The sequence below is a fragment of the Sphaerodactylus townsendi genome, linkage group LG06 (genome assembly GCF_021028975.2).
Source record: "Sphaerodactylus townsendi isolate TG3544 linkage group LG06, MPM_Stown_v2.3, whole genome shotgun sequence".
Lineage (NCBI taxonomy): Eukaryota > Metazoa > Chordata > Lepidosauria > Squamata > Sphaerodactylidae > Sphaerodactylus > Sphaerodactylus townsendi.
In genome coordinates this window covers 67,901,049-67,922,910 of record NC_059430.1, presented here as the reverse complement: position 1 = coordinate 67,922,910, position 21,862 = coordinate 67,901,049, and positions in this window count along the sequence as shown.

The following is a 21,862-nucleotide window of genomic DNA, read 5'->3' as shown; positions in this document are numbered from 1 at the left end:
ACTGTTGTTACCTAGCTTAACAGTTAGAATATATTTTTAAAAGTAGCATTGGGGAAAATAACTCAGCTTGGCAGTGCGAGAGGCAGGCTAGGTGGGATCTTTTAGACAGCTATATCAGAATTGGCTTTTGAAACATTCTACAGAGAATGCAAAAGGGACCAAATTGTAGTTTTAAATAATTTTATATAAATTTTGGTTGCAAACAATCACACAGTAAGACATGGAGAAGCATACACACAGTTCCTAAGTGATATAAGCAGGGAGGGAAAAGATAGGTTTGGATGATAGGTTGGGAGGGGGAGCAGGAGACTTATACATTACCTAAATTCAGCTGAAGAAGTTCTGGAAGAAGGCAGGGATTCCTATGCCAGAATGGAGAGTGGGGGCCAGCAGCAGCTGGAGCCAGCAGCAGCTGGAACCAGCCTGGAGAGCCAGCCTGGAAGGCTTGAGACAGCATTGAGAGCCTGCATTGAGAACTTGAGCCAGCATCAGCTGGAGCAAAAGCGAGAAAGCTCGCTAGAGTAAAGAACCAGCCAGAACGTGGGGTGCACTGTATTTTTATACCCCTTAGCATAGTTTGGAGCAGGAGCTAGTAAGTTTCTATTCCTGGATTTTTTGGGCTTCCATGCTGGGATTGCTGGCTTGAGCTAATCTGTAGCTCTATCTATTGTTTCTACTTCCCAGGATAACAGAGCCAGTTGTTCCTTGATTACATCGGGAGCTCTGAAAGGCTTTATGCAGAGTAACTCGGAGTGTCTGCTCAGGTATTCAATTTGGCTGAGGCTTTGATTGGATCAGTAAGGGATTGATTGTAAGGGAGATCGTATCCAGAGGTAGAGGAAATGCAGGGAAGGGGCAATTGTTGAGGAAATGGTTTCTCAAAGGTAACTTAAATATAACGTCCAGTATCAGGAAGTTCTCCTGGATTCATTGTATCAGACCAGTTTAGCGGGCTGTGGTAATCAAGATATGTCCATGGTCTATGAGGCTTCCAGCTCCTATTGCATGGAGTAACACATTCACTGATTTAATCTTGCAAACAGACCTTTTGCCTTAGGCCTGCTTTTAGGGTGGGCACTCTGCTACCTACACACACAAATATGAGAATTGGCTTGTGCCAATACAGTTTTACAGGAATAATAATGTGGGGTATGAGGGGTGGGCTAACAGTGTGTTCCAAATGCCTTTCAATTTAAAATTAGAGTCAGGGATAGGACCATTTGAAACATAAGGTTGGTATCAAACAATAAGCTTTTGTCTCAAATTAACCCTTCTGGAGTAACTTTATTAATTCTTTCAGATAATTTCTCCACAGGCTGAATGAGAACTGGAGAGGAAAAGCTATATACATGTGGATTTACACCCCTGGCCCTGTGCCATCTTAGATTTATGGGAACCAAAGATACAATTACACAGCAAATCTGTGATATGGCCTGTTGACTAGACCGAGCATGGGCAGAGTAATCTGTTGACAGGGAACCATAATAAAAACTTTGCTCCAGCTGACTATATTTTTAGAACTCCCTGAGTACCAAAGAGCTTTCACCTTGGCCCACTTTAATGTTCTACCATCAGTTATTTTGCAAGGGAAATACACACATATCCCTTACTCTCTACATGTTTACCCCTGCCAATTGGGCATGGTCAAACAATTGACCACGTATTATTGTATTGCCCTCTATACACAACTTCAATCTTATAAATTTTCCAGGCAGATTTGATGGGTTTTATATTTATATTTTCTCTCTCCTTCAGATTTTTCTAAGACAAACTAATTTTAGATGGCCAAATTTTGTGCCTCAACATGTTTAATCAGAAAACAACTTGTTAAGTGTTTTTTATCCATTATTAGGACCTTGACCCTTCTCATAAAAATAACCGACAGCAAGTCATTTCTGAAACATCCCTACTTTCCCAGATACTTTTCTTGTCTCTGAGTAGCATACTTCAGAGGGTTGAGTTTACTCAAGCTGCTGGTCCCCAATATCCTTTTGTAGCTGATTCTCATCAGGTATTCAGTGAACTTTCAACATGTTTCAATATAGCTGGATAAGAAGGAATATTTATATAATATTAATGATATTTGTTTATTTCAAATTTATATCCCACCCTATCCCTGCAGGGCTCAGGGCAAGTCACAACAATAAATAAATACAATCCATAAAAACATTTAAAATAGAGCTATACAAAAATTAAAACAATAGTGCAATAACACCTAATAACGATATACACTGCAGAAGTATTACAAAAGTAGATGGCAACGTAATCCCTTCCAACTCACCCTGTTCCCACTCCACCCCCGCCCCCCCGCCCCCAGAAACAGAAAGAAGATTACTATAATATGAAAATTCAGTTTCAGAGGTGTGGGAAGATATACCATCCAACAAGTTAATTGTGCAAACAGGTCTTTTTGAACAGCAGCCTTGATTTCCACATCTGACATAAAGATACATACCAGTATTACACATCTTGCAGCTTTCTTTCTAGTTAATATATTGGGGACAAAATAATGGATTCATGAACCCAAATTCTTCTGAGATCTTATTCATATCCCTCCTGTTGTAGACCCCTATATTATGAAGCCAAATTCAAAGAGAATTAATATTTCCTTCAAAGCCAGGAGACAATAAATTTTAAAATGAAAATATTTTATTGGCTCTTTAATGTAATTGTTTGATCCCCCCCACTGCCACCATTGTAATACCAATATTCATAGATTTCCAATTTGCAGCTGGCAATTGAAAGAATAAAAGTTATTTGGAAACCAGCAGGATACTGGAGCATAGGAAGCTAAAGAAAAGAAAACAGAAAATACAGCACCACTTTCAGCAATACATTTATTAAGTAACAAAGAAAATGATCCTGCCTTTGAGTTACATCCTTGTATTAAGTGACATAGGATGACTTCTAAAGCCCTTTATTCTTTGCTTTGCTAGAATGTTATGCCAGAATGAAAAAAAATGTTGCCATGGTGAGACCTGCACACCTGTTGCAAACTCTCTTAGGCTAAACCTTTCACACGTGGAGCTTCACTACCATGAGAAGAAGTGCAGAAACTGGACAGCATTGCAAGCATGGATAAATGGGACTTAACAGGAATCCTATATTTTGTGAGTAGACAATCCTGCCTCAGAAATTAAACAGGTTTCATAGGATATCTAGTCCAACCAGCTGATCAATACAGGGAATCCAAAACTACAGCAGATATCTTCCAAAAGATTGTTGCCAGCCAAACCTGAGGTGGGATAGGGGGGCTGTTTTTAGGAAGCAGGGTCTCCATCTGTCAAACATCCTTGATGTTGGCCCTAGCAGTGCTGGCCAACAATGGATGCCATCTCCTGTGCTGGTTCAATGGTACTAATAGGGAAGAATTTGCTGGGCAAATCTCGCTGTCAGTCAATGAAATGCATAACAACCAGACTCACCTAAAGTAATCAGGAAAGACAAAACCTATGCCTAGGAAACTAGTTCCTCCTTGGGACTAAAGCATAAGTGCTTTCGGTTCAACAAAAGGATAATCTAACTCAAGCAATCAAGGTCTATTCTTCAACGCACTAATCCTATCTTCCTCTTCCTGATTAACCTCTGGGAAAGTTGACCCCACTTTAAATTGGAAAAGCCCAGAGTTGTGATTCAGTCAATTCACCCCAAAATCTAATCATTTCTGGATGTTCACTGGGTTTGAGTAATTAAGCCAAAGTGTTGTTCTCTGGAGAACAAGAGCTGCCTTGGTCCTGGAAAGGTTAGCATAACCTGAGGGCCCAATTTTCCCTATAACTAGACTTGCAGTCAGTGTTTAGTATTGCCTAAACTATGCTCTGGTCTGGTTATACTGATCCCAGAGCTGCCTTTTATGCCATCTCTTTGGAGCTCAAAGCAGGCATTGAACGCTGCTTCTCCCAGACCATTCCTCATCTAGATAATGTAATTATTGCCTTTCCACACAAAATCCCAATTCCAGACCTATCCCCTCAACTCTGTCTATACTGTAAGACTTCTTTGTGTGCTTGTTTTACTATTGCATGTGTAAGTTTATTATTTTATTCTTTTAATAAAACTTGTTAAACTATATCCCTGACTCCTGCAGATTTCTAAGGCAAAAAACCCTATTGTAAACAAAGGTGGTAAAGATCTCATGGTTGCCCCCTATCTCAAAGCAAGGTCTAAAAGGGGCAGATCCCAGCATTTTAAGTAACAATATGGTTGTGCAGCTCTCCAGAAACAGCACTGTATTACACCTACAAAAATTTGACTGTTTCAGTAATATTGCATAGCTGAGCGCCAATGATAAATGTAGGGACATTATTGATATATTACAGGGTGACAGCAGATTTTCCAGAAATTTCTGGATAATTACTAGCTTTACAGTTCTAATTTTTGTTTCTGTATTTATTGTGTAGCTAATTAAGCAAAGAATTATAGCTGCTGTGATGGAACTGCGTGGATAAATAAGGTTTGGAAGTGCAGCCCAAAGCAAAGGACAGTCAAAAATTTCTTAGCAACTGAACAGCATTCTAGGTAAGCTGACTTGCACTCTGATTGGTGGAGCAACCAGCTGACTAACAGAGGGAGGAGGTATATCTCTTAGTGGGAAAAGATTGAACACTTTTGGATTTGGATTCCTGCATGCTAACATTAAGTTCTTCAGCTGTGTTTGAAAGTCTACCTTGAGAGAATTTCAGTTAGAGAGTGAATCTGATCTGGTGTGTCACAGTGTATGCTGAGAGCAGAAACAGACAAAAGAACTAGGTTCTTTTAGAGGTTTATTTATTGGTCAAGATAGAGGTGGAATAGAGACTTTCCACAGTGCTCATAAATAAAGTACATCTCTTTTAAGATACAAGAAGAATTCCTAAGCCAGTTAGGAAGAAAATTATACTCATAAAGGGATTCCCTGTCTGGTGAACTATTTAAGTTACCTCATGACGGAGATTTCTGTAGAGTAGGTGTCTAACAGTGGAGAGGCTGTGTACTGAAAGACAGTGTACCAGCCTGTTAGAAGCCAGAGCCTTTTTGAATGCTTAGGTCAGTAACATCTAAGAGTAACTGAAGGGAAAAATGCACCTTCACATGAAATATAACATCTAAGAAACTAAGAAACCTAGAGAGCTTGATAAAATCTTGTGCTTGCAACAGAAACCTAAGATGGCACATAGCTTTCTCCTACCTGATTTCCATCTGCAGATTTTCTTCTTAATTCCATCTTTGTGGTTCAAAAAGTTTGTTTGAACCTGCCTCAGTTATACAGTGTATTTTAGGTGAATTGGTTTGAAAAGAAAAAGGCATTCTACACCTTAAAGAGAGACAATGTTAGAACTATAGCCTGAAATGATCACATACTACCAGAAAGGCTACCAGACACTACACACACTACCAGAAAGGTATAGAGCGGCAGTGGCAGTCACTACCACAGTTGCACTGCATGGACCATATAAATTGTGACCACTAGCCCTTAAACTGTAACTGAAGGACTATATTTAGGGTTGTCAGCCAGCAGGAGTCTAGGGGAACAGATATGTGAAGGAGTGCCATCAGTGCAGTGATATTATATCATTTATGAATGGGGAAGCCCTGAAGTGATATCATGCCTCTAGGAATCAGCAAAAACTCTGTGGTAAAACCATAACATTTCCTGAAGTTCCTATAGAAATATGTCAGTTCCAGATTTTCCCCAGAAGTGACATAACACTGTTAAGCTGACGATGGTGGTTCAACCCTAGCCAGGTCTGGCCTCAATGAGCCCTTCCTCAAAGGCCAAAATAGGCCTGGAAAGGACCCTGACCCCTCCACTGCCTTTAATCAAATAAACTACAAGCCTGGGATACTGTGGTTGCCTAACAGCCACTGAGGAACTCCATTGCTTAAAATCTACAGGTGCTTCTTTTATTCAGTTTTTCAGGTGTTCCGTCTTTATTCAGTCTTTTATTCAGGTGTTCAGTTTTTTAAAAAATGTACTTCTTTCAGATTTCACATTTTTATGCAAACCTGGGGTCCTTTCCAGGTTTGTAAAAAGTTCTGCCTTCCCCATTCACAGCTCCAATCACTGAATTTCAGTATCCTCAGATTTGGCCAACTTGGCAATTATACATTGCCCTGCCCTTCCATCAAGGACCTCCAAGATACAATGTACATTTTTTTTTACTTTTTACAGTCTTGTGAGATGAATTATGCCATGAGTGACTCCCCCAAGGTCACCCAGTGAACTTAATGGCAGAGTTTTATGGTATATGTCTTATAAAGACAAACATATGTACAGATGAATGGTCACAAGACCAGATCATTCATACAGATGAATGACCACAAGACCAGATTTATTTTGACGTTCATGTTCTGCATATTATGTTATGAATAGTTTGGAAATGTAGGTAAATCCATGAAGTCATTTCAAATACTTCACATTGTCTCCATGGACATGTGAAAAATTGCTACAGTGCTTTAAAAAAAGCTGAAGGAACTGTGTTCATAGTTTTAGACTTATTAATTCAGCAAGCAGCCATGGATGTATTTTAGTGACATGAATTCTCTCTGAATAAGGCTACATCCTCCCTATGTAAAGCTGGATTATTCCTGTGTAAACTGAGGTTTATCGTGTGAAATATAAAATGGGGTTTCCTTCTCGTTTCTGATGGTAAAGTAATTTTCTTTTGAATTAATTAGGACAATCTAATCACTGCAGCTCAATTCAACAGACTATAGTAATTTATTTTAAGGATTATTCTGGTTAATGTATTTTTTACCACAGTGGATTGGTTTTCAAAATTTCAAAATGTCAAAAGGCTTTCAACTGTTCTAATGTGCCACTTTTAAAGTTTGACAATATTCCTCCAACTCCCTTTGCTCTTTTTGATACCTTGGAAATCCCACTAATTTTTTTAAAAGGCATATTCACCAAATGCAAGGCCACAGAAACTTCTAATTAACTTTCAAATCTGTTGCTAAGAGACTTTGTCACCCAAAAGCAAGTTAAATAAAAATAAATAAACATATACTGTTTGTTCCTGAGATTCAATTCAAAGTGCCAAGTGAGATTTCTTTTTAAACAGATTATTCCAGATAAAAGAACTTCTTAAAAGATTTTAAAAAACAATAACTTTATAGCCTTCCCCTTAAAATAAGGGCACAATGTTCTAATTTAATATTCTCAGACATCTGAATATTTAGAGACTAGACAATTAGGGAAAAGTTAAGACCTTTACCCATGACAACTTCTTTTGATAAAATGAATGTTGGATCTCAGGAACACTTTTCAGGTGATGTTTAGGTTGGATAATTGGATACTGCCAATCCTACAAGTCATCTGATTTATCCAGGGGTTTGGAAATATTCAACTCAGTAAAAAGGTTACAGAATTGGATCAGGAGACTTATTCCCAATTGTCTTCCTCCAATGTGTTTGTGTTTCCTGAAAAACAGAAGGAGCAGCAGGTATTCCATGCAATCTGATCCTAGGAATGGATTAGCAGTGCTCTCAGTCAGTCATGCTATACTGTGCAACAATTTTCCTCCAAGTGGGTTCTTGTACTTCTGGTTGTCAAAGTGTGGTGTTTACTTGTTTGGATCTAGGACTCCCACTCAGATCCTCCCCTGGACTATAGACAGGTTTGATTTGTTTTGATTAATAGTGACAGCTAACATTTTCATTTTTCCTGGAGGTAAAGGTGGCTTGGGGCATCTTCTTGAAGGTGGGGGGTGCTGTTAAGAGGCAAATGGTTCTTCCCTACCCCAGGAATTCCAAAAGCAAAGAACACACCAATAGTAAAAGGAAAGCAAGCTACTAACATAAACAAAGAATAATGAAGAATTTTACTCATGCCCCTTTCAGCTGGGAGAACCCCAACAATAGCAGCAAGCAGACTCCTGGGTATCAGCCATGGTATTCAGCATCAATCCAAGGTTCGGTCTGAGCTGAGGTTCCAAAGGCCCCAAAGTGCCCCCTCTTTAATTTATAGACTGTAATCTGTGGAATGGAGTTTGCTCCAAGGCTGAGAGATAAAGCAATTCCCACATTCCAGAGGCAGGTATACACTCCCCTTACACTCAAGAGTGTATTTGGTGAAGGAAAAAAACATTTTTATTTATTTATATTTTACATTTATATCCCACCAATCTCCCAAGGGACTTGAGGTGGCTTACATGTATATAAAAATATAAAATGATAGAAGCAATACAAAGTACAAACATGAAAAATCAATTAATAACAAGATGGCATAAAAATTTAACATAGCAGCCTAGAGGTGCTATGACGAAGGTCATGGAATGAAATTAGAAGAAGCAGTGGTGGGATTCAGCAGGTTCGCACTACTTCGGCAGAACCGGTTGTTAAAATGGTGCTTGTAAACAACCAGTTGTTAAATTATTTGAATCCCACAACCAGAACTGATTGTTAAATTATTTGAATCCCACCACCGGAACCGGTTGTTAAATTATTTGAATCCTACCACTGGAAGAAGGGATGTCTGACTGGTTCAGCAAAGAGAGAAGCATAGCACCAGTCTGATGCTGCCACAGGGCAATCTATGCACAGAAGGAGAAATCCATGATTCACCACTTTCTCCTTGATACCACAATTGTATTTCACGATATGCCATTACAGTTGGGCATAAAATCATCCCCCTTTTGTCCAGTTCTCTTCAAACTTGCCCACTGCCATCTGGGGCATTTTTTATTTGAATGTTACTTTATAGTTTCACACACTTTGTAGATAACTAGGCTCCCCTGACAGCTTAGTCTCATGAGAAACAGAGCTACATCCATTATCTAGTGGGGACAGGAAGGCAGGTTGCTTTCTTTCACTATCTGTCACCAACCTTGGGGGGCCTCAGCTCCAGGGACATTTTTTCACAAATTCTTGGGAAAGCAGGAGTGGGGACTTGCAATGGGATAATGAGGGTGGCAAAAGCCAGGTTTGTCAGAACTGGCTTTGCCAAGCTTTGGTGCTCCAATGCCTTATCAATAAACATTACTAATTACCCAGAGTCTGTTTATTGGCTTACATTGCAAGTCCTAACATTATGATAAACACTCTCCTGCCCTTTCTGGAATTATGATACAGGATTATTAAAATGATAATAATTTAAGTGCACATCCCTAATATTTAGAATACAGGGAGCTGGACATTATTTCAGCTGCAATCCTTGGGGGTTTCCACTTGTTTATATACTAATAGCAAAGTCAGTCATATCTGACCATGCTTAAATCAAGAGACTGGAGTGGTGAACATGCATGACAGATCTTACTAAAATCTGAAAAATGCCCCAACTTCAGAAAAATGCCCCAATTCAGAAAAATATGAAATCTAAAAAAGTGACAACCAGATTTTGTATGCAGCTGGAAGCTGCAGGGTTAGGAAAGGGAAAGGGACCTCAGACAGATATAATGTCATAGAGTCTACACTCCAAAGCCATTTTCTCCAGGACAGATCTCTGTCACCTAAAATTCAGTTGTAATCCCAGAGGATCTCCAGGTTACATCTAGAGGTTGGCAAACCTAGGCCTGGAAGCAAACTCTGGGTGACTTGATACCATCCAACTTGCCTCACTCAACTATGCCTGGCTGTTTGCTGTTCAACAGCAGCAACCCTATGAAACCCAATGTGGTGTAGCAGTTAATGCTTCAGATCAGGGTCTGAGAGGTTCAGGTTTGAATCCTGATCTTGCTGTGAAAGCTCACTGAGTGATTTGGGTCTACCCTACCTCACAGGGTTGCTGTACAGATAATAAATAGGAGGGGGGAAATAATTTAAGCTTCATTAGTTCCCAATGTTGAGAAAGCAGTGTTTAAATGAAATAAATAATAAATATAGCTGAAGAAGATAGGCAGATTAAAGAAAGGCTGCTGAATGACTGAGAAGGAGAGAATGAGGCAGGGAAAGGAAAGAGGACTTGTGAGATTCCAGGAGGAGGGAAAGATTAAATATTGTGGGAAGGGGGTACTGAGAAAAGTGAAGTGCCACCCCAAAAATCCATGAAGGTTCCCTGCCATGAAAATGAACCTAGCTCAGTGGCTATTATCATACAATTAGGACACTGTTTTCCTTGGTGGAAACTGCTGGGGTGGGAGAAGAAAGCATGAAGAGGCAGGGGAAGATACATGTAGGTTGACAATTCTGTGGGAAGGGGAGAAGGAAACAGGGAAAGGGAAAGGCTATGGGTGTGATGATATGCTTTTGAATTGCTTTAAGCTTTTGAATTGCTTTAAGCTTTTGAACTGATGGGAGTAGTTCAGAAACCCAGGAAAAGCAGTTGGAACTAAAACTAAAACTAAAACCTGAGAGAGTTCATACTGTGAGCTTCTGGTTAGCTGTTAACTGTTCTATCATTCTGATTGTTAGCCTTGAAAAAACCTGTGCTAAACTGGAATGAGGGGAACTGTGCCCAGGGCATGTGCGTGCCCTGCACCCCTGCCATGCCCCCACTGTTACATTAGTTTAACAGTTAACACATTTTTAAAATGGCAATGGGGAATAACTCGGCTTGGCAGCAAGAGGTAGGCTAGCGGTGGGTTCGTTAGAACAACTATACCAGAAAATGGCTTGAAACGTTCCACAGAGAATACAAAGGAGACCAACTTGAATTTAAATATTTTTATAAGTTTTTGGTGCAACACATTCATGCAGTGAGACGTGGAGAAGCTTACACACAATTGCTAAGAGATATAAAGAGGGTGGAAAGTAGGTTTGGATGATAGATTAGGAAGGGAGTAGCCGGGACTTATACATTACCTAGGTTCAGCTGAGAAGTTCTTGGAGAAGGCAAGGATTCAATTGCCAGCATTTGAATCCAAGCGAAGGATGATATCGTCACTCAAAACCAACCAGACATAAGAGAGGTTCAGGCTAGTAAAGAGCGCTGAGCATGGGGCAAATGATACTTTTATACCCCTTAGCGCAGGTAGGGGTGGGAGCTAGGAGCTCTCTTCCTGAAACTTTTGGATTTCCATGCTGGGATTGCTGAGTTGAGCTAATTAATAGCTCATCTATTGTCTTCTAAATGTTGGGACAGTAGGACCAATTGTCTTGTGATTGAATCAGGGAGTAGCCTTGAATGGCTTGGGCAGAGTTCCTTTTAGGAGTCTCTGTCCAGATATGTTATTTAAATTTGGTTGAGACTTTGAGTGGATCAGGGAAGGATTGTGCTAAAAGGTGTTTAGATATAAATCTTGTGACAAGGTGTATCCCAGTTCCTTTGTGTTACAGTAACCTTAGCGAGGTGTGGTAATCAAGATACATGTCCATGAGGCTTCCAGTCTCTGCCAACTAGAATAACTCATTCAATGATTAAATTTTGCCAACAGACCTGTTTGCACATTTGGCCTGTATCAATGTCTGGACATTCTGCAACACATACATGATTGCTGATATTTGCCAATACATATTGTATGAAAAATCATATAAAATCCATATTTCCATAAGGCAGGATATGAAGGGTAGGGTTACACCACCCACCCCTCTACACCCCCTCCACGCCCCTCCACTGGCACACACACACCCCGCCCCCTTGGCACTATGCCATTGCTAAACCTTTGAAGGTCGTTGTGGCATCCATCTCGACAATGGAAGCTTTGAGGAAAGTTAACAAGGAAATAGTGAGAGAGGGGAAAATGAGATGCCTTCCACAAGTTCTTGTGTGTTTCCACTTGTTTTGATCTGATGTGCTGGAAAACTTTATCTTGTGATATAGCTTGTAACCTCAGACCCTTGAAAATAGCCAATTTGGCAGAAATGCCTCCCCAAAGCAAAGAAATAACTTTTATAAACAAACAAGATATATGAATACAAAATATAAAAAACTGAACATTTACATATTTGTACATCCCTCATACTAAGTGGATCTTTTAATAAGCCTTCTTCCAACTGGCAGAAAGTAAATTCACACAATAATAATATATTATAGGCTCAGTCCAGCTCAAGCATGCATTGAACACATGAACATGAACTATCTCCATAAAAGTGAATAAAGTTCTGTTGATTCCCTCTTTATTTGTTCTCTAAAAACAAAGACCACTCTCAGATATTTTTAATATTCATATTTAACAATTTCATGTAAATGAGATCTTAATTTTAAATTGGTTATTAAAACAGACATTAATCTATTTCTATTGATGACATACAGTTCAGTCTAAAATATCTAGTTGGTTGTGTTACTAAAATATGCTGTAACATTTCAGCAACAATCTAGAATACAATTAAAGCCTTTCTGAAATATTTGATTAGAATTAATTCTGAGTCCACTAACATAGTAATAACATTTAGTGTCAATCATTTTAAAAGGGTTCTTACTGCAATCATAAGGGAAGGAAAAGCTATTATCCTCAGAGTCTCAGGAACTGGCAGTAGTGCTCGAAAAAAACAGAGTAAATAGCCGATCCACACTGCAGTTAATAATTCTGGATGATTAAGCTTTTAAGACATCTGCCACAACTTTCACCTATAAAATGAAAGAGAAGAAGAGCAATGAACTAAACCGGGGAAATAGTTTTCCCATCCTTGACAAATACAAGGGCACCAAGTCCCAGTATGTCTTGTAGCTGTAATCACACACACACACACAAAAACACTCCCCTGCATTGCACACTTACATTACACCATTGCATGATCATTTTACATCAATACCATTTGGAGTCATTCAGTTGCTACACCCCAAATCTCAATACATTTACAGTACTACCACATGAAGTTGTTGTATATCGGCTTGGTCAATACCCTAGAAATTCGATAAAATTTGGATTTATTCAGGCATAAAATTATGCTTGAATAAGACAAATAACATATTTGGATATACCCGAAAAGTTCAGGTCCGTCTGATTTTTTTGGTATTTTTGATTTTTTCTTGTTTTGGCCTACAGGGGGTGCATTTTGCTTCTAGGGGTGGTGGGAGGAGTGGGTTGAGAGAATTCTGAGAGAACTCAGCCTGCAGGCTTCATGTGTAGGAGCAGGGAAACAAAATACACCTTTTGGGGGCCCATAAAATTGAACCCCTGGAAGCAACGTTCACCAAACCTGGATGCTATTACCAGGATGGCCTCCTGGAGCCACTCTGAAAGTCTTGTGCCTCTATCTTCAAAAAGGTGCAGCCTGCTTACACACTCAGAAATTCCCCATGGCTACAATGGAGCCAAGGCACTGCAAAGCAGAGAATCTGGGCAAATTTCTTGGGTTCCTATCAGGGACACATTTTTAAAGCTACTGGCACCAAAATTTCAGGATCTCATTCAGAGACAGTCATGATGATACCACTTGAGTTTGGTTAAGTTTGGTTCAGGGGGCCAAGGTTATGGACCCTCAAAAGAGTAGCCCCCATGAGTTAGCTCCCATTGGAAACAATGGGGGATGGGGCACCCACGTTGGGGGTACATAAATTTGGACCCCCTGAATTAAACTTCACCAAACCTGGGTGGTATCATCAGAACAGTCTCCAGATGATACCTTGAAATTGTGGTTCCGCTAGTTTTAAAAAGTAGCCCCCTGCAGACCAAAATGCAAAAAACACCCAAAAAACCCCAAATGCCTTGCATTCGAATTTGTTCAGATTCGGGCAGGACATATTTGGCCAATTTTGGCCCGAATATGCCCAAATGTACTCTAAGCCTAGTCATATACTTACTGGTTCTTCAAAGTCAGTACTGTCTACCCTGAATAATAGCAGCTCTCCAGGATCTTATACAGAAGTCCTTCACATCCCCTTTTACCTTGTCATTTTAGCTGGAGACTGAACTTGGGAACTTCTAGCAGATGTTGTACCACTGAACCAGAACCCAGCCCCTACAGAAGATCACATGTAGTTCTGGATAATCCACATTGTTTATTAATGTATTTCATTAAAATAGCAGGGGTTGCCCTCATGTGTTCTTCCTTTGCTGATTTTACAATTTAATGAGGTTACTTCACTGACAGGGTCAAGCTCATACCGCATCCTTTTTAAATCTTAGTGCCATACCACAATGTTGTCATGCTAACTGCCAAGCCACTCCAATATGCATGGAGTCTTTCCTCTTTGGCTTTGGACTCTTGTGGGCTTTTGCCTTGTCCCACAGAGTCCAGGCCCTTACTACTAGGCTTCTCATCCACCTTCTCCAGGTCCACCTTCAAGTTCCCTCTGATCACTTTTGCCAGTGCCTCTTTAGAAGAACTCATATCCTTGCCATCAGTGCATCTCTGTTCCTCCACCCCCTCCTCAACTGTTATGGCACTGCTTCTGTCCCTGTGGGTACTCTCAACTCTGGCACACTTCACCCCAGCTGCTACCCAAGTCTTTGCCTCCCCTATCACTACCTTGCTGTTCCCTGGTCTTTTAGTAGCCACCACCACACTGCAGAACCAGTCTGCCTGCCACAATAGGGATTGCCTTGTTCCATGGGTCCTCAGGGCAATCAGGAATTACAGAGCAGTGCCCCGCAGTTCTACCATGTGTAGTCCTGAACTATAACAACTATAACAGTAGTTGTATTGCAAAGGGAACATAAATTGTTCATATCTGAACCAAAGTCTCTGTCTCCAGTTTGGGGATCTGAACTTACTGGCAGCAATTATGATGGTTGGTCTTCTGTAAGGCCAGGTCTGATGTCTAAAAATCCATATTTCTGTTGTCCAGTAAGAAGCCATCACTGGCACTACTATTCCCAATCTAGAACAATTTAGATTTAAGTATAACAAGCAGAAGTCCAGTGATCATCCAGTAAAATATTCCATAACATCAAATCATGTTTCTCCTGAAATTACAGTATTTACTCATTCCTATGGCATTCATTTTCTGTCCACTTCTATATAGATTTTTAGTATGGCCAGAGAACATATCAGAGAAAAGTCCAGGAGTCAAAATTCCATCTATTTATTGGCATCCCATGGAGAATATCACTGAATCTTTATTTTCTAACACAATTTCAATTTTCCTTTTTATTTGATTAATTAAAAGCAAAAAAAAGTCTTGAATCTGATTACATTTTAAACTGAGGCACTTCAGCCTCAATTCACATCAGAAACCCTTTCTTTGGACTAATATTCACCCTTTATGTTTAATTTGGCTTGTACAGTGCCAATCCTGAAATGTCTGACAAGTTGACTGCTTGCCTAGGATGAATCTAAGTAACCTTTTTTTGCAAACCCTTGTTTCATAACATTCAGCCAACAAAATTATTATACCATTGCAAAAGTACTGGCAGCAAGGCAATGTTGCACCAACCCATAAAAAGTGGGACAAATATAATACAACAAATTACCGACCAATTAGCCTTTTGTCTATACTCAAAATCTGAAATTTGAATACTGGATTCAGTCAGAACACACAACTGGTCCTGAGCAGGCTGGGTTTGTGCACAGCCACTCTATACTAGATCACTGTGTAATTCTCTACCACTTGGTGAAAAAATCCATGATCTCAAGTGACTCCTTGTATGCTGGTTTCATAGATCTACAGGCAGATTTTGACTCTACACCAAAAAGCAAGGCCTGGACCACACTGGGAACCAATTCCATTGACTGGCATTTGTCACAGATAAAGGCTATATGAATCCTCCTATGTACATATCTATTGTAGCAACACTGGCCATTTGTGTAGATTGTTCCCTCTGTGGAGAGAGTGTGTCAGGCATGTGTTTTGGCTCCCTGAATGACCTGTTTGCAAATTTGAAATCACCTGATCATCACTACCCTTCATTAGCTAATGCTGAAATTCTTTTACTACTATACATAGATGATACTCACTTTCTCTCTTGTACTCCTATTGACCTTCTCAGTATTGTTTTGGGGAAAAATTGGAAATTAACAAGTTCAAGGTCTTTACTAAGCAGCAGCATCCTTCAACTTACAACTGGGAAATCAATGGGCAGAAATTAGAGCAAGTTAAAGAATTTTGACACATGGGAGTACTTTTTCATTTTAACTCATCATGGAAACAACATATAGGGGCAGCCCAACAATTAACTGCTCAAATGACAAATGCAGTAACTCATTATTTCTTCTCTAGAGGAGTTAAGTATCTACCTGCAGCACTCTCATTGTATGATTCTAAGGTACAAGCCCAGCTGTTATATGGTGTCACAATTTGGACATCTGGTTGCCACAATCAGTTTGATTATTTTGAAGAATTACTGTGTGGCTTGAACTGTTTTGGAAGCTGAACTAGGTGTATGCTTCCAGAGGCCAAGGCCTGGGCATCTGTATTTAGATTTTGACTCAAGCGAACCTTTGCCTCCTAAGAAACTGATCGGCATGTTTTTATACTCTTTCTACATTTAAACATCCAGGCTAAATGATATTTACAATTAAACATCCAGGCTAAATGATATTAAGCTGGTAAATTATTTGGTCAGATGTGCCTATTTACCTGCAGTGTTTTTCTGTACTCTGCTGCATCCTGGATACATTCAACTCTTTCTTTCTTTCTTTCTTTCTTTCTTTCTTTCTTTCTTTCTTTCTTTCTTTCTTTCTTTCTTTCTTTCTTTCTTTCTTTCTAGAAAGTGTATTCCACAAATAAAGCCAGATTTGGAAGCTTTGAAGCCCCTTTTAAAAAGTTTGCCAATGTACAAAAAGAAGAAAACAGTCGACTCTGATCAGGAGAAAAAGAGAAAACTACTACATTCACAGCTTTGTTTTAAAGCAAATACACCCTCATGTGAGCAGAAAGATCTGAACTTGCAGTAGGATTATGCATTGTCATAGTAAAAACAGCTGGAACCTTACCTTGGGTCACTTCCAAAGAAGTTAAAAAAAAGAACTCTGAAAATCACTTTGCAGTTCACTGGAGAGACTGCAGTTTAAGAAAGATTAGAAATCCTTTGCTCCATTCATGCAAGACAACCCTGGATCATTTTCCAAAAGAAAGGTGACAGAAAAACTTTAAATGATACTATTTGGCAGATGTATTTTTTTAATGATGGCTTTTTGCACATAGCTCTTTTCCCCCAGATACAGAAAAACTTTGCAAAATAATAATCCAATTTTGGGGCAGATCAAGCACTTTGTATTTTATAAGTTTTTTCAGTTAGAAGTTCTGCTTTTCTCATTTCCCATGCTTTAATCATTTACTGGCTTAAATAAAGATGTAGCCCACGGAAATATAGACCATACATAAACCAGATAGTTCCATAAAGTATAAAATGATCTACATTTCTTTAAGTAACTAAGTTTGGGAACCTTTCCAGTTAAAACTAGTCAATTGATTTTTTTAAAAAAAATAAATGATCATCTTTTTGTTTGCATAATTCAGAAAATCTACTGACTACAACTGTTTCTAAATTCATTGCAAGACCTGCTGCTGAGTCCAATGGTCCATTTAGCATTTCTGCCATTTTAAAAACTCAAGAGATGTAATGGTAAATCGCCACTAATCAAAAAGCATTTCTGTCAGTGGAATGGAAGTTGCTCACTGGCATCTCTTGCCACAGCCTGAAACATTCCCTTGATTGGCCAGGACCTCTAGGCTGGAGCCTGAAGTAGAGATACCCAGTGGGAGTGGAGAAGTCAATGAAAATGGTACTGCTCCTTCCAATAATTTTTTTTACTGTGGAATCCAAGCCAGAGTAATTAGGGATAACTAAAGATTCATCCCTTTAAAAATCTGATCACTTCTTCTCCAGAAGATTTGTTCCAGAAATGTTCCAATGAAATTCATGAATGGCAAGTGGAACCTAGGAAGGCCATGTGTAGCTAGAAAAATGGGGTTAAAAGCCTCTCACATGCTACCCTTTCAGCTGGTGAAACAAGGATGGGAAAGAAATGGGAAGCTAATTTTTCCCCCTTGAAGTGCTCCCTCACAGCACCAAGTAAAAGACTACTTTTTAAGGTGAATTCCCCCAATGTATGCCTTTGTTAGTCCATAGAGTCCATCATCCAACACAGTCATTTTCTGTAGGGAAACTGATTCCTGTCATCTGGAGACTACTGGTAATTCTGGGTGATCACCAGCTCTCACCTGGAGGTCGGCAACCCCTGTCCCCTGAAGGAAATGGCTGTTTGGAGGGTGGGAACAACACCATTATACCATAAGGTCCCTCCCTCCTCAAATCCTACGCTTCCTAGTCTCCACTCCACAATTCTAGAGAAATTTCTCAGTCTGCAGTTGGTAACCATAACTCCTTCTTACCCCAAAGCCAACCTACCATTATCTGCCCCTGTTTTACACCCACACAGATACCCACACACAAACCCTAAAGCCTTTATCTTGGAAAGCTACAGTATTTCTTCACAATTAGGATCAAAGTTGCTTACATTCATCTCCTCTCTTTTTTATCTGCACAACATCCCTGTGAGGTAGGCTAGGCTGAAAGTGACTGGTCCAAAATCACTCAGTGAGCTTCCATGGCAAGATGGAGATTTGAATTTGGGTCTCCCAGATCCTTACCACTACACCACACTAGCTTTCACAGGATAGTGACTGTTGAACAGCAGCAAATAGCCAGGCCTAGTTGTTACGGCCTTAACAGGAGTAAGGGTTTTATTAAAGGGATTCTCCACCAGCTGCTAAAAAGTGTAACAGCACACATATAGTTTTTAAAAGTAGATCAATGGGGAATGAACACTCACGTTGGCAGCGAGAGGGGCCGAGAGGAGATCTTTTAGACTGTATCCTGAGGAAGGGAATTCTATGACGGATATTCCTGAAGCAAAGTCAAATTGAGTTTAAATGTTTATATAAATTTGTTTAAAAATACACACACACACAATGACAAGACACAAGGCACATACATTCAAGTTCCTGAGATATAAAAAAAGGTTTTAAAGATAGATTGGATGATAGAAATGGGGGGGGGGGGTTGTTGGGTAATACATTACCTATCGATTCTTAGGAGGTGAAGTAGAGGCAGGGATTCCATGCCAGCACAGGAGAACAATGGGGAGCCAGTCCATGTCTCAACATGCCACAGCAAGAGAACATGTGGCAAAATGAGCAATATATTGCAGGTAAACTGAACCTTACACTTGGGTGGAAGTGGGAACAAGAAGTAAGTTTTTTTAAGTTTTATTTTCCTAGAATTCTCTGGAACTTCCATGCTTTGTGTTTGCAGGGGTGCTGGGGTAATTGGTCAAGCTCTTCTATTGTTCTACACCTTGGGACAATGGGGTGGCATTGGTCCCTAGATGAAAGTCCAGGGAAGCACAGAATGGCTTTATACAAGTAACTCTGATTACAGGCTGAGACATTGGAGCCGAGGAAAGGTGGGTGCTTTAGGAAATTCTGTAATGGGAGAGAGTGCAGAAGCAACCATCTGTTGATGACTTAGTTTCCAGAGGAGATGATAAGGAAGCGTGGTATCTGATAGCAAGTTGGCTTTCCATATTCTTTGTTAGCAAGTATCTTTGCAAGGTGAGGTATCAAGCATTCTAGTTACTCAAATGAGACCTCCAGGTTTATGCTGGGGTAACTCATTATCTTAGCTTTTGTTAAAGTAGTTTTGACCTTTTGACATGCTGCTACCTACACCCATAGGAGTGCTTTTGGCAACTGGCTTTTACTTAGTATAGTTTTCAAGCAGAATATATAAATAATATTCTGGGGGGTCCTTTGGTTACAGTCCCAAATGTGGAATGTAGTGATGGAATTTCCACAAACAAACAAACAAACAAACAAACAAACAAATGGAAGGAGGATTAGGGTTGCCTCAGTGGGATTCCCTACACTATCAGAAACCATTCCCCCTAGAGACCTAGGTGAACCCAGGGATGAATCCTTGCCTTCTTTACATGAAATAGCAATAAGCACAAAGCATATATTCTTACAATAGCACAATTAACTAAAATAATCAATGGAGAACTTAACTAAATTCCTATAACTGCATACCATAGCATAATAAGCAACAAAGGAAGGGATCAAAACTTTTTGGAAGGGAAAGGGAGAAAGAGATGAAGAAAGCATTGGAACTGTAAGATACAATTAAAATTCTTAGACTGGTTACATAAATTCAAGTAAACCATAAACTTGCAAAGGTAATATGCAGATACAAATACATTCTATAGCACAATGTAACAATTATTTAATACATCAATAAAATAAATTGACATTTTTATTAAACAGGCACCAAAGGAACCAATGTCCTTGGATGGAAAAACTGTGGAAAGAGAATTTTGAGCATTGTTCATGGTGCAGTTTTGAAATCTGCTGAAATGCTCTGGCAAATGTAGGAGTTGCTGAAAAGTTCTTTTTTGGCACCAATTTTTGTACAATCCATTTTCGTGTGGGTGTCTCCCTTTGCTGATGTAGGAGACTTTAAAGACATAACATGAAATGAAAGTTCTTTGTGGGGCACCCCTTACAGACAAATGGAAGGACTGTGAGCTGCGCAGTCATCTTGGAAACCAGAGCGACAATGGGACTGCTGAGCAAGGCAATGGCTTAGATGGCTGGAACACTTGTAAAGACAGCAAAACTTTGGTGGAGGGGTGCCAAGATGTGGAGCTAATAAAGCAACATTAGTGGGAATTCAATAACATCAGGGTGTCAGGATGGAACTTGCTTACTTAGAGTTCTTTAACAGTTATCGGCATCTAGGTTCCTGTAGTTTTAGGACTAAAAAATGGTTAAATGGGGGCAAGAGAGGCACCCGTTAAGGGCATGCCTGAAATTTGTTGTAAGTAGGCACCAAGAAGTCCTGAGCCTACCATCTAGCAATGGGCACAGCTTGTAAGAATTGTGGGCATGCATATTTTAATTTTGAAGACTAAATAAAAATTAAAATATTGTCTAGAATTAAGATATGGACAGATCGAAAAGAAACTAACAAAAAGCATGAAGGCATCTTGTGAAGGCACCATGAAAAATATTTAGAGCAATATATAAATCTTAATCACTATTATTAAAAAAAAAGGTCTTTGAAAGGAGGTAGGTAGTTGTGCAAAAATTATATGCTGCTTATCTGATGCATGCTGAGTGACAAAATTATAAAAAACAACTATATAAAATATATAAATATATAAAAATGGAGATCTAAGAGATCTAAATTCCATGTCACCCCCCCCCCTAAGAGAAAAGGAGAACACTGAAGGGTGGAGCACTATAGCACGTACTCCCCATCACTTTCGTGACTAGTTTGGAAACCTAATGGCACAGCGGAGAAAACAGAAAAATGAAAAGGTAGGAGGCAGTTCACCCAGTGAAGTGGGGGGACAAAGGGATAAAGTGGGCAGAACTGTAATGGGCAAGGGGCTTACTTGCAGAGCTATAGCAACACACCTTGTTTGTAAGAGGCTAGAAAATTAAAATTGCATTGGGTTTGAAGCGGAGTCATGAGGGGCAGGCTCCATTCTAAAAAGCATATGAGAGAACCAAATAAAACCAAAAAAAAGGGCTGATTGGGAGAAGCTAGGTTCTCCCTTCCCTCCAGGCCAAAAGAGAGGGAGAAAGACTCAGAAAACAAAGTAGACTCAGACTCAGGCTGCAAATTCATTTGTGGATAACTGGTGGCAATTGAGAACAAAGAGAAAAACACCTGAGGTCAAATAAGGGAATACATGTATGTTAAAAATACTGCAGCCAAAAGAAATGAGACCAAAAACAAAGTGGAAAAAACAAATTGCAGAATATTCCTTAAAACAGTGGCACTTTTCACAAAAGGCTACTTACTTTTATCCATTAAGGGTTAACAGAAAAAATAAAACTAGAAAATTAAATGAGTAAGGGCAAAAATATAGCACAAAGGCAAATGAAAAATCTCTCCACAAAAAAGAACACATTAGGAGTTTGTTTTTTGTTTTTTTAGAACACAACAGAACATAGAACAGGCATGGCACTATTGCCATTTGCTGGTTTGTGACATTGACCTCGTTTGCTGCATTCCTATCACCATTCAGCTGTCTTTTCAAGCAAAAAAAAACTTTCAGATTCTTTAATTGTATGGGTTTTGGGCTATGGAATTTGGCCATTCCATTAAAGATC